The sequence below is a fragment of the Lagenorhynchus albirostris genome, chromosome 6, assembly GCF_949774975.1.
Source record: "Lagenorhynchus albirostris chromosome 6, mLagAlb1.1, whole genome shotgun sequence".
NCBI lineage: Eukaryota > Metazoa > Chordata > Mammalia > Artiodactyla > Delphinidae > Lagenorhynchus > Lagenorhynchus albirostris.
In genome coordinates this window covers 45,923,669-45,938,352 of record NC_083100.1, presented here as the reverse complement: position 1 = coordinate 45,938,352, position 14,684 = coordinate 45,923,669, and the positions used below count along the sequence as shown (strand labels likewise).

Here is a 14,684-nt window from a genome sequence, read left to right as displayed (position 1 = left end):
TTTTCTGTTGCTTAAAACCAAACATTCTTACTAATACACATTTATAGGATGAGGAGACTAAAAATTTGTGGCCATGATATGAAAGATAATGATAAAAGTACACTGTATCAAAATAAAATGTAACACCTATCAAGAAGAAAAGATAAATGTAAATAAAGGAGAAAGATGGGAGAAATAGCCTTATAAAATACCCTTGCACATAATAAACTAAGCAAGATTATTAACTTTTTTGTGATCAATATAGAAGGATTTTCCAAAATAAGTGAAATATTTTTAGACACTATTTAAGGAAAGAGAAACAAAAGAGGTGGGGGCAGGAGAAGAGTCAGAGTTTTTGGTAGTCATTAAAGGAAGAGAATTCAAAGCTTGTGGCATTGCTTGGAGAGGGGAAAAACATCAAAGATGGGAGTAAAGAAAAACTGACATTAGGCTTCCTGGAAAAAAGTTCAAAAAGTTGTTTGGATTTAAAAATAGAAAGATAAGGAGAGGAAATACATATCCCTTAGTGGGAGGGTTTTGATATATAGAATAAGGACCTGAGACCTGATCTGTAGTGGAATGGGAAGACAGAGGTAAACTTCCAAGGACTCAGAGTGGGTGTGATATGTTCAAAATATCCTGTATTAGAACGCCTTTGACAGTAGAAATGAAGGTAGATTGGCAGGGCAAAGTTTCAGTGGATGAGAAGAAGAGTATTGAAAATATCTTGTGAAGTGGCAGTTCCAGAAGTAGTTCTAGAAGAAATGACATCTAGGACAGTACTGAAGGTGACACAGGAAGGGTGCCAAGGGGAACTATATGAAGAAGCAGCAGGATATTACAACCAAATGTATATGACAATCAAAAGAAAGATGGACTGAAAATCACTTTATGTCTTCACATGAGCTGTCAGAAAAATGACACCTTTTTATCCAGTTAGTTGGATGTCATACGAGTAAGAAACAGTTTTATATATATAAAACATCATATACATATGATGAATCTATCTTCATCATATGTAGCTGAAGTTGACAATAGGTCACACAATCACATTTGAAGTACAAACAGATGCTATAGAAAACTGGACGTGAAACATGAGTGTGAGGTGGGGGTAGTGACTTTAGCATATACCCCATCCTCTGTCCAGTGCACTGGACACAGTCTTTCTTCTCATTTAGAAGTGAGAAAACAATAATCACAAAGTTGAAATCAGAAGGGTAAGACTTATCAGGCTGGCCATTGGAAGGATGAAGACATTATTATTTTATTACTAAAACCTGTTAGCTCAACTTGAAAGCTGAAGAATTTACTTCCTTTTTTTTCAGTGGTATAACTCTGTTAAGTCCCAATATTTTGTTTTAAAGCATTAAACTTAATATATGAAATCCCTGACAAAAGTTCTCTGTGCCTCCTGATTGCGTATTTTATCTTGATATTTTGTACACAAAGGCAGCCTTGAATATACTCCCAGAACCATCTACTGTTCTCAGTGATCAAAATTTTAGCAAAGCTTTAACAAAATAGGGGGGAAATTGCATTATATTATGCCAAGAAGCTTTCACTCTTAGTTAAAATAGATAGGCAGATAATTAGGTGAGGGCACCATCTTCAAAGATTAAAATGCATCTTTAAAAGAAAATGTGCAGCTTTGCCTCTGCATTTTTATGTGTAATTGAAGGGGAAAATCCACATTTGGGAGTTATAGAAGAAAATATTTAGGAAAATGTCAGAGTAGTGTGAAAGAACCTAAAAGAGAGATATTTTATATTAGCGTGTCAGTGATGTTCTCTTCCAAAATGTTGCAGTAAGCTGTGACCTGAAGAACAATTTGGATCTGGCCGAGTAAACAGTGGCCAAAAGAACATTAAAGATAAACAGAACTATATGTGTAAAAGCTTCAATGAAAAAAATAGCTGGAGGCCAACTGAAAATTTAGAGGGGGCTAGTAGAGAGGAAAAGTGGCTTGAGGTGAGTAGTCACGGGTAAGGCCTTATAATCATGTTAAGGATTTGAATCACATGCTAATTATAATAAGAAGTTATTAAAAGGTTTAAAGCAGAGGTTTTATATGAAAAGTGATAGAGAGTAAAAATGAAAGCAGGGACACCAGGAAACATATTGCTATGGTCCAAGAGACATGATTACAGCTTGAATTGGGGAGGATAAATGAAGTAAAAGAAGTGGATGATTAAAGTAAAAGGATTTCAAGTCAGAGTTCAGGAGAAGGACCAATAATGGAGGACAATACCAAGATTTCTGGACCAAGTACCTAAGTACTGGCAGTAGTAAATGGATATCAGAAATTCAGTATTGCATATGCAGATTTTGAGATGTTGTAACACATATGAGTGATAACGTAAGTAAGCAGTTGAATGTATGGGGCTGAAAATGAAAAAAAGATATCTGTACTAGAGAAATAAATTTGGGAGCAGGTACATGAAAGGCTTTGGAAGCTTATGGGAATGGATGAAGGTGAGAAGTAAAAGCAAAGATAAGGATGCCTAGGATTGAGCCCCAGCAACATAGGAGAATAACTAAGAAAGGTTAGACTGGGAGGAGGAAAACCAGGAGAATGTGCTATCAAGCCCCTTTTCATAAACAAATAGAATGTTTATAGAACAGATTCTTAGGCCACAGGAAAATCTCAATAAATAATAACATTTAGAGCATGTGTTTAGTAAACTGATATAAAAATATAAATATCAAAACCTCAAAAGCATGATCCATAAAAGAAAAAAATTGATAAATTGGACTTTAAATTAAAAACTTCCGTGAAAGACACTGCTAAGAGAAGGAGGAAAAAAACCCCACACGTTGGGGAGGTTAGATATTTGCAAAACACATATGCATGTGTTGGGATGCAAAGCAACAGAAGCTCTTATTCATTGCTGGTGGGAATGCAAAATGGTATAGCCACTGCCAGAGACAGTTTTGTAGTTTCTTACAAGACTGGATATAATCTTACCATACTGTCCAGTAATTGTGCTCCTAGGTATTTACCAAACTGATTTTAACATTTATATTCACACAGAAATCTCCACATGAATGTTTATAGAAACTTTATCCATAGTTTTCAAAAACAGGAAGCAACCAAGATGACCTTCAATGGGTGAGTGGATAAACAAGTTGTGGTATATCCATACAATAGAATGTTAATCAGTGATAAAGATAAATGAGCTTTCAAGTCAGAAAAATATATGGATGAATCTGAAATGAATACTGCTGGGTGAAAGAAGCCAAGGCTACCTTGATGCCAAGTATATGATATTCTGGAAAAGGCAAAACTATGGAGACAGCAAAGAGATCAGTGGTTTCAGAAGATCAGGTGGCAAGGGAAGGGAAATGAATAGATCAAGCACAGGAGGTTTTTTTTAGGGCAGTAAAACTATTCTGTATGATACTTCAATAGTAAAGACATGATACTATCCATTTTCCAGAAGGCATACAACTTTCTAGCACAGAGTAACTATTCATACAAATTTTAAAAAATCATTTAGGAGGTTGAGGGATCCTAGAATGGAATGTAGAACATAACAAAACAATCTAACAGTATTAGAATATATATGAAACAACCTCACTGAAGGGAGTAGAGATAAAATGTACTAAGTAATGTTAAAAATGAATGGAATCTGTAAGACAAAAAGTGAAAGAAACTGCACATAAGTCTTATATTCTAGTTAATAAAGTTGATCTCCTTGGGGGTATGAGTTAACAATTCTGATACCACTATACATCTGTACTGGATGGAAAGTAAATGCATGGTAGATGGTGTGAGCCAGGTTTCTCACTTTTAGAGTAGGAGTTTACAGATAAGCAAAGGGAATAGGTTAGAATGATCCATGTGGTAATGGATTATAGTTGGAGTCGTTAGTACAAACCCATGTTTAGCTTAATATAGATAAAGATGATTACATATATAATAGAAATACTTACAGATTTGTGTATATACACAAGTAAGTATATACACATGTATTTCTTTGCTGTGTCACCTGAGAAGGCCTAGAAGCAATGAATCCCCAGGAGCAATGAACACAACTAGTTCCTGGATCTTGATTTCTAATACCATCCTCCAATAAAAGGAACCAGGATCATTGGAGAAATGGCTTACTCTAGGAATGGGGCAGAAAATATAGACATAAGCCTGTAACATCTTGTAATGTCAGAAAATAAGTGCTCAAAAAGGAAAAAATAAACAACAGTGATGCCAAAGGGATATAGGAGCCAAATGAAAGAGCTGCCAATGTCCAAAGCTGAAATAATTTGAGCAAGAAAATAAATGAAATAGTATTGGATTATAACCCAAAGTAGTAAATAAATATTCATGAGTCCCTACTAATATAAATAAATGATTGATTGAATTTTTTTAATGAGAGAGAATAGGAATCTCCAATGCAGAGGAATTCCAAGTAATTTATGAGGCTACTCTCTTCTCAAAGAAATGGAGCACAATTTTTACTTCTCACGTGTGGTCTGTGTATAGTGACTTCTTTCCAAAGTGTACAGTATGCAGAAGGGGAAACAAAGAATAGCTTTGCAGTGGAGAAACTTGACAAACACTATTTCTCCAGGTGATCAAGATAAGTCATGTTGATAGAATGTACATTTGCCATGGTATGATGAAAATGACATTTTAACCTCTGTGGTCTTTCTACCATAGATCCACAACCCCAATCTGATCATAAGAGAAATGTCAGATGAAACCAGTTTAGGGACATTCTATATAATATCCAACCTCTACTCTTCAAAAGTGCCAAAACCTTCAAAAACAAGGAAAGTATGAGACATTGTCATAGCCAAGTGGTGTCTAAAGAGAAATGACAACTAAATATAATACGGTAATATGGTATCCTTGATGGGATTCTAGAAGAGGAAAAGGACATGTGTTAAAAACTAAGGAAATCTGAATCAAGTGTGGACTTTAGTTAATAATAATGTATCGATAACATTAATTGTAACAAATGTAGCATACTAACATAAGACATTAACAAGTGCAGAAATAGCGTAGGGTATATAGTAAATAGTGTGATGTGTACTAATATCACATTTCCGTAAATAAAAAACTGTTCTAAAATATAAAGCTTATTTGAAAAAATACTTAAAAGAGGAAATTATACACTCTGAAGGTAAAAAATGTTATCCTCAAAATTTGGAAGGAAAAAATATGTATTTTGGAAAAGATATTGCAGTTGTATACATGATATTAAGGCGGGTGTGTGAGATTTAAATACAGCCTAAAGCTAACTCCTTTGGCTGCAGATTCTTTCATCTTCCAAATATATTAAACATATATCCTTTTGAAGAAATGTGTCAGCAACTTGTGCTTCTTAAATGGGTTATTTCTAAATATAATGTCTTTATAGTTTTCCTCTGCTGCTGGTTCTACTTGCCTTTTCAATGAAAGTCTTGTTGGTTATTCCTTTTACCTATGCCATTGTTTTTCAAAACAATGTGCTTCTATTACAGTTTCCAAATAATTGATCAGAAAAATATTCCCATTTCACTAAGAAAATACCATCACACAATGCATTCACTTTCTTTCATTACTTGCATAAAGTATTTTTTTACCTGAAACCAAAATAATTTATTGCTTGCTTTTTTTTTTTTTTTTCTTTGCGGTACACGGGCCTCACTGTTGTGGCCTCTCCCGCTGTGGAGCACAGGCTCCGGACGTGCAGGCTCAGCGGCCATGGCTCGCGGGCCCAGCCGCTCCGCGGCATGTGGGATCTTCCTGGACCGGGGCACGAACCCGTGTCCCCTGCATCGGCAGGCGGACTCAACCACTGCGCCACCAGGGAAGCCCCTATTGCTTGCTTTTAAGAAATAATTCTACAGATCTCACCTACTGTATATTGTCTTAACAGATCCATGTGAATGACAGATTCTCTTTTTCATGAAAACATAAGAAAACACATTCTGAGATCTTAGGTTTAAAACAATGCCATAAACAATGTGAAGACCAAAAGATGGAGCAAATAAAAAAAAGCTCTCTTCATGATAAAATGTTACTATGCACCTTGGATATACATAATTAAAAATCAAATAAACTATAACTTTCCAAAATGAATACTTGGATAAGCGTAAAAGTGTCTGACTAGGTAATCATTATTTGAATTGCAGTGTTCACCATGTAAACTTCTATACCAGAAGAAAAACATGGCAATTAAGTGACCCTTGGTGAAAGCCAAACCTCCAACATTTTGTTAAGACAATGCAGATTGAAGTATTTGGTAAACTGTGAATTGGTGTGTGAAAGGTAACATTTAATTATATTTTAATCCCTCTGAGAATATGAGTTAGGGATGTGGGAAACCAACAGATTGTTAAAACTGCTAAGGACATTTTAAGTCGAGACCAGAATTGAAATGATTAAAGTCTTCAAAAAAAGGATCAGGACACTCTTCCAACTTGTAGCTTCCCCTTGTAGACTTTGAGGGAAGGTGAAACATCTCTTTTTTTGACAAAGTGACCTAGAAAGGATCAGCAGAGCCTTTGTAAATAACTTCTGCTTTAAACTTTTCACTCTACTGTCTGAATCCTGGAGCACCCACCTCTATAAAACCTTTTTCCTCCTCATTGACGAGGTATAATTACATTAGATTAGATGATCATATCTTCTATTTTCCCATTGTGGATGCTTTCATGGAGGTTGTGATTACAGATAGTTTCACAGTCAAGCACCATTTGCCCAGTAAAGCATGTATAGGCAATACCAATTTTCCTTACAGACAGACATATAAAAATGCATAAAATGCAGAAATAGGGCTAAAGTAAAATGACACATTAGCATTTAAAAATTCATGAACTTTTTTTTTAAATAAATCCTATTGAGAATTTTTATTTTATTTTCAATTTTCTTATACTTGCATTAACTTTTTACAAGGAAAAGTCATAACATTTATAGTAATAACAAAAATAATAGTAATACCTCACATTTATGTTATTTTATAACTCTGCTTAAAATTCTATAATGCTATCAGAATAAGGTCCAAACTTCTTAATGTGACTCATGTTTATTATTCAAGATCCATCACTTTCTAGGACCTTATTACACTCTGAACTTGAGCCATTCCAAGTTGCTTATAATTCTCAGAATATGGAATGCTGTCTTTAGCTTCTGGCCCTTTTTGTATGTTTTTCCTCTACCTCCCCTTCTGTTAACTCATATTCATCCTGCAAATCTTGGTTTAGAAAACTCAGCCTTTCTTCACCCTCAAATTTCGATTAGATGACCTGTGTTAGTGCTGGCTTTCACAAAATCTAGCACTTCCATTATCAGAGTACATACGATGCTTTGAAATTATCTGTGAGCTATCTGTGTTCATTACTAGATACAAAGACCCTAGTCTTCAGTGTGCTCCGATTGCCTGGTCCCATGCCTGACACATAGGAGGTGATCAGTACATACTTATGAATCAATGAATGGGTGGATGAATGGATGTTGGGATGAATTAGATATGGTATGTTATTTTTAAGAAGGACTAGTGTACTTGCTTAGGCTTTATCTTTCAGTCACACAACAGGTGTTCTTGTGTATCTATTATGAGCAGGAATCATGCTGAACAATGCATCTGTGAACATAGTGCTTGTACCCCAAGGTTATATCAGGGCTTCCAAACGTTGTCGCTACTGACATTTTAGGCTGGAAAATTCTCTGCTGGTGGGGAAGGCTCTGATCTATTCATTAAAGTATGTTTACACAGCATCTCTGGTCTCTACCCACTAGCTACCAATAGCTCCTCAGTTTTGACACCCAAGAGTGTCTCCAGACTTTGCCAAATGTCTTCCAGGTGTCAAGAGCACTCTTGGTTGAGAACCACTGGGTTCCGACATTCACATAAGGCACAGAAGGCACAAAGGATTCTCTTATCTCCTTGGTCAATGCACACATATATCTCTTTTTTTAAAAAGAAGGATTTCCATGTCTCACAAATCCATTAATTTTTATTTTCACCCTGTATACAATTATAAGCTGTAATAAAGATTTTATTTTCAAGTTCTCAATTGTGATACCAGACCTTGAGGATGCAGCAAAAGATAAACACTGAAGTAGAAATCATACATTTCTACCAGTATGGACATTAATAATGGGCTTCAGAGTGTCTATAAATTCCCTGAAAACTAGTTCTGAATGGTTGTACATGTTTGCATTTTTCTTAAGAGTATATCAGAAACTTAAAGGAGTCTGTCTCTCCCTGATTCTTTGAGGTGAAGACCATTTTATAAAAGGCACTATTCTAGCTGAGAAGACAACTTTTCTGCACTCATGAATCTCCCATCTTAGAGGAGACAGACAAAAAAAATTAAGTAAATGCGTGTATAAGTATGTCTCATTTACAATGGAAAAAGCAGTAGCATCTACTTTATAATCATATATTAAGCAACTATTGAGAATATAAAGTACCAGCAAATTATTGTAGGTTTTGGAGATAAAGTTACCAAAAAAAAAAACCAGTAAAACCTTTACTCTCATTGGAGCTGTATTCTAGAAGTGCTGACAGACAATAAACAAGGTCAATAGCAACGAAAAAGTCACATATTATAAAGCAATTAGTGTTTAAAAAGACAAAGCAGAAAGTCAAACTAGAAACTATGGTGGTAGTGGAAGAGGTTGTAGCTTTAGACACAGTGGCCAGAGAAGGTCTCACTGAGGGGATGAATTTTGGAAAATGAATTGAAGGAAGTGTTTTGAAGCAAATTATTGACTATCTGAAGGATGAGCATCCCAGGCAGATGATATACAAACTGAAATAGGGAATGCAAAGATGGAAGCATGCCTGACTTACTCAAGAAGCAGCAAGAGGACCTACGTGCACGGAGTGCAGTAAGCAAGGGGCATATTTGTAGGAGATCAGGTCAAAGAGGTAATCAGGCATTGTAGGTAATTGTAACAATTGTGTCTCTTATCTGACTGAGATTAGATGACTTTGGAGGGTTTTGAAGAAAGGAATAACACGAATGGACATGTGTTAAGGAGTCTCACTCTAATTTGAGTTGAGAATATACTTTAGGAGAACAGGCATGAAATCAAGGTGACAGGTTAGGTAAGAGGACATTGTCATCAAGGTGAGATATGATTATTATCTGGATAAAGTAATTACAATGGAAGTGGTCAGAAGTAGTAGATTCTGCATAGATTTTAAAGGCAGAGCTGACAAGACATGACAACACATTGGATGTGGCATATAAAAGAAAAGAGTAAAATGACTACAAGGCTTCTATCCTGAGCACACTGTAGAGTTGTCATTTACTACTATGAGGAAGCTTGGGATACAGGCAGATTTGAGGAGCATGTCATTCCAGGAACTTAGTTTTTGACAAATCAAGTTGGAGATGCATATTAAACATCCAAGTACGGTTTTCCAGTAGACAGTTTGATATATGATTCTTGAGTTCAGAGGAACGGTCCTGGCTGGAGCTATAAATTTGGGAATCATAGGAGTCATCAGTATATACAGGGTAACAGTATTCACCAACACAAAAAGTGGATAAAAATAAAAATAGAAGAGTTCCAAGGACTCTGAAGCAATTCAAAATTTAGAGGTCAGGGAAGCAAGAAGAACCAGGGAATTTGACCAGTGAGCTAGAGGAAAAAGAAGCAAGCCTGAAGTGAAAAAATATGTATTAACTCTGTTATATGCTGCTAAAGTTTAATTAAGAGACTGAGAATTGACCACTAGATTTAACAACATGAAGGTTATTGTTCACCTTGACGAGATCATGCTCAGAGCCTTTTCGGGGTGAAACTTGATTAAGACCAAAACAATTGACTTCCTTTTCAATGATTATTTCTGTAAAAAGGGTAGAAATAAGGCAGGGTCTGGCAAAAAAAAAAAAAGTAAAGTCAAGAAAATGCTACTGTGGGTGGGAGAAATAACAGCATCTTTGTATACTTACAGAAATAATCTAGGAGGTATGGATAACTGCTGAACAGTTCATAAGGTGACTCATATTTTAACATTCCCACTCTGGCATTTGGGTGGAGAATACACTTTAGGGGGACAATAATGTAAGCAGCTTGAACTAAGTAGCAAGAAGGGAAGTGGTGAGAAGTAATTAGATTCAGGATAGATTTTGAAGCTAAAGGGGGAAAAACTGATAAAATAGTTTCCTTGAGTAAGTGATAGGTGATGAAATCTAATGAACAAGTGGATGCACTTAGCTTTAAATAAAAGGATGGAAGCACAGCCGTAAAAACAAGTCAAGGGAGGTGCTTCCCTGGTGGCGCAGTTGTTGAGAGTCCGCCTGCCGATGCAGGGGACACGGGTTCGTGCCCCGGTCCGGGAGGATCCCACATGCCGTGGAGCGGCTAGGCCCATGAGCCATGGCCGCTGAGCCTGCGCATCCGGAGCCTGTGCTCCGCAACGGGAGTGGCCACAACAGTGAGAGGCCTGAGTACCGCAAAAAAAAAAAAAAAAAAAAGGCAAGGGAATATGAAAATGGATGGAGCTAAGTGTATAGATGGGATGGTAGAGCATTATGAATGTTCTTGTCCTTTTATTTCTATTTTCTCAGTAACATAGGAAAATAATTGCAAGCTTAGGATGTAGGACATCTAGGAATGGATTTAGGAAAGACGAGAATGTGGGAAATTATCACTAGGAGAATAGAAGATTGAATAGAATAAGGAACTGTTGCTGGGTACATTTAAGGGTTCATTTGAGGTACATGATTATGAATTTAAAGTCAGACTAGCTAGAAGGTTTTATGTTTTCATTCAGTTATTTTCAGCTACATGAGAATAAACACAGAGTTGGGTCTGGCCAGCATTTAGTTTAGCCAGACAAGTAAAGTGAGAGAGGGACAAAGAAATTGACAGAGTATGCAAGGACATACTCAACTTCTATTGCTGCCATAACAAATTACCACAAATTTAGTGGCTTAAAACAACACAGATGTATAATCTTACAGTTCTCTAGTTCAGAAGCCTGACATGGGTCTCACTGGGTTAAAATCAAGTTGTCAACAGGGCTGCGTTCTTTTCTGAGATTCCAGGGGAGAATACATTTCTTTGCATCTTCTAAATGTGGCCCACATTCCTTGGCTCATGGTCCCCTTTTTCCATCTTCAAGTCCAATAATGGGTTTGCATATCTTCATGCCTTTCTTCCATTATCATCTCTCTCTCTGACCACAGCAGGAAAATGTCCTCCTCTTTAAGGACTCATTTGATTATGTTGGATAATCTCTTCATTTTAATGCTCTTACCTTAATCACATTCATGAAAGTCCCTTTGCCATGGCTTTCTGTCAAGTCAGAGTAGAATTCTGATTTTCACAATTTTGCCAGTACTTTTGTTGCATTTATTAAGTGGATTTATGGAGATCCTCCCTCACTCCAACATTCAAGAAACCCTACCCCTACTGCTGTTTGGAGAATGGGCTAGAAGCCATCATGGATGGACGAAGCCTCCATTTAGGTGGCTATTGCAGTGCCCTGATGAAGAATGGGGATACCTTGGGCTAGGTAGTTGCAGAGTTGTAAAGGTGAGAACTGAAGAGACTTGAGGTATTATTTTTCCTTCTTATTGACTGACTCTAAATCTTGTAACACTTATTCTCTCTCTCATTCAATCAAAGATATAAGAGAAAACAATAAAATTTTCATGCTTTTACTTTGCCTATATCACTAATTCATAGGAGAACAAATCCTAACTCCTATAACTTTATTCTACTGTTAATAGCAGTAGACACTTTTTACTTGGGCAGCATGCCCTCATGTAAGTCTATACAGATTTATATTTGGTTTTCTTCTTACTTAAACGCAGGCTTTCAGTTGTGTAATTCCCAGGCACTTGTTACATCCATACCTTTCTCTCCTCAGCCCAGGTGTACACAGCCATGAGGTCTGACTGCTCCATTGAGGATTCAGTTTTTTTATTTTTTAATTAATTATTATTGGAGTCTAGTTAATTTACAATGTTGTGTTAGTTTCTGCTGTACAGCAGAGTGAATTGGTTATACATATATCCACTCTTTTTAAGGTTCTATTCCTATATAGGTCATTACAGAGTATTGAGTGGAGTTCCCTGTGCTATACAGTAGGTTCTTATTAGTTATCTATTTTATATATAGTAGTGTGTATATGTCAATCCCAATCTCCCAATTTATCCCTCCCCCCACTTCCCCCTTGGTAACCATAAGTTTGTTTTATACATCTGTGACTCTCTTTCTGTTTTGTAAATAGGTTCATTTGTACCATTTTTTTAGATTCCACGTATACATGATACATACAATATTTGTCTTTCTCTGACTTACTTCACTGAGTATGACAATCTCTAGGTCTATCCATGCCACTGCAAATGGCATTATTTCGTTCTTTTTTATGCCTGAGAAATATTCCAGTGTGTGTGTGTGTGTGTGTGTGTGTATATATATATATATATGTATATACCACATTTTCTTTATCCATTCCTCCGTCAATGGACATTTAGGTTGCTTCTGTGTCCTGGCTATTATAAGTAGTGCTGCAATGAACACTGGGGCACGTGTATCTTTTCGAATTATGGTTTTCTCTGGATGTATGCCCAGGAGTGGGACTGCTGGATCATATGGTAGATCTATTTTTAGTTTTTTAAGGAACCTTCATACCATTCTCCATAGTGGCTGTACCAATTTACATTCCCACCAACAGTGTAAGAGGGTTCCTTTTTACACTTTGAACAAGTAACTTCTTTCTAAACCTTAAGGCTTTCTGGACTAGAAAGACCCTGCTTCATGTGGTTGGCTATATTTATTTTGCTCTTTATGCTTCATAAAAATGAAACAAATAGGTTTTGATTCAGCTTGAGTCAAAGCATTAGTGACAAAAACACTTTTTCTAAATATAGAGTGATCAATAAAAGGATTTTTTATTCTAGAAACACATTTTGGTAAACATTCTCTTCAAAAAATAAGCAAAAACTAATATATTCTTTTTTCTTCGGTTCCCCTCAATTGTAATTCACATCTCATAATGACACTAATAGAAAAGTAAACACACTTTTCCTCTAAAGAAACCAATGCCTATTCATGCATCATGTCATCTATCCCTTTCTCTACCAGATAAACATCAAATGCTGATGACCTCATTCAATCTTAGAGACTGACACTATCTAGAGTGTAGAATTAATACTAAGAATATTATATATTTCACTATGTTTCTCCTAATTAGGGATAAAGTAGACCAATAAAAGTTTTAGTGGAATTGTACATTTTTTGAATTTATGTCCAAGTCTGTTCTAAATCACACTAAGTCAAATCTATAAATGCTCTGTCTACAAATTACTGTAATTAAGTCTAAGAGATAATTTGAACAAAAGTAAATAATTATCTTCCTCTTATCTTATTTCACACTTATCTGTGATTATGACTGAATTAACTTTCATGAAAAAAAGGACTTTGTCCTTATACTTGGAGATTTTTATTCAGACGATAGAAGGAATCTCTAATGAGTTATTTGGTGTAGTTTAATTTTTAAAACAAGAAGCTGTAAATTTAATACCTACTACCAATATTTAGTATTATGTTCATTTATTTTCATAATCTGAATAAAATATTTAGATTTGTTTTCTAATCTGGCATCAAGAGGTAAACATTATAACCACATTTTATGTTTCCAATAAATATTTTATACTTACATATATGAGCTTTTCAAGGTCAAGGACTTACTGAATTTTCTAATACTAAGGCTTTGAACGGTATAATTCTGGAATGATCACTGAGTATGCAGGAGAAAGGTGAGCAGAAAGAATTCTTGACTTATAGAGATTAGGATTCAACCCAGGGCTATGGTGGTAGAAATCTCTGCCCAAGGAACTATCCCAAAGACTCAAAACACTAACAAGAAGTCTTTTATTTTATTTTATTTGCCTTTGTATCTATGTTCAGCCTGATCTTTGTGTCTCTCCACTACCCATGTCTTTAAGTTCAGAGTTCTCTAGCTGTTATCTCTCCAGAAAATGTACTGATACTTCTACCCAATACTTTATTATTTGCCCTACAGCATCATGATGTGGTTTGTAATATATTTTTTGCTATGGAAAGATAGCTTAGAGATAGATGATCTAGGCTCTTCTCTTTTATAGGCAAAAATTCTGAAATCTGGAGAATTGTGGGTACTTGTTGAGACATTGTATTAAGGCAGAAGCAGGAATTGACCTAATGTCCTCTTTAAAGCAGTTCAGAGTTTATTAGATTCCATGTCATTCAAAAAGCACTTGTTCTTGGGCTTCCCCGGTGGCGCAGTGGTTGAGCGTCTGTCTGCTGATGCAGGGGACACGGGTTCGTGCCCCGGTCCGGGAAGATCCCACATGCCGTGGAGCGGCTGGGCCCGTGAGCCATGGCCGCTGAGCCTGGGCGTCTGGAGCCTGTGCTCCGCAACGGGAGAGGCCACAACAGTGAGAGGCCCTCATACCACAAAAAAAACCCAAAAAACAAAAAGCACTTGTTCCAATGTCTACTTTTAAATTAACATATCAATCTAAATCACACTGAAGAATAGCAGGAAAGCATACAATATACACTGCAAACTCAAGCCAGTTCTACCAGGGCAGATATGCATACTACATGCATACAGTAAACATAAATTAAATGAGAGCAATGTCAATATAACATATATGACTGTCATAAAACCTATGTGCAGCAAATAAGGCATTCCTAGAACCTTGACAAACTGAAGAAGAATGAAATCAAGAATAATAGCTACCAGTTGTAATGAGCTACTTATGGA

At 36.1% G+C, this 14,684-nt stretch overlaps 1 long non-coding RNA gene across 1 annotated transcript in view; it reads left to right on the top strand.

The window, feature by feature from the left end:
- The first annotated feature begins 3,010 nt into the window (after nucleotides 1–3,010).
- The window catches only part of LOC132521722 (uncharacterized), a 50,525-nt gene continuing 38,851 nt past the window's right edge, over nucleotides 3,011–14,684 (top strand). The window contains exon 1 of the long non-coding RNA XR_009540945.1: nucleotides 3,011–3,088. This is a non-coding gene — a long non-coding RNA (uncharacterized LOC132521722). The remainder of the gene's footprint in view (nucleotides 3,089–14,684) is intronic.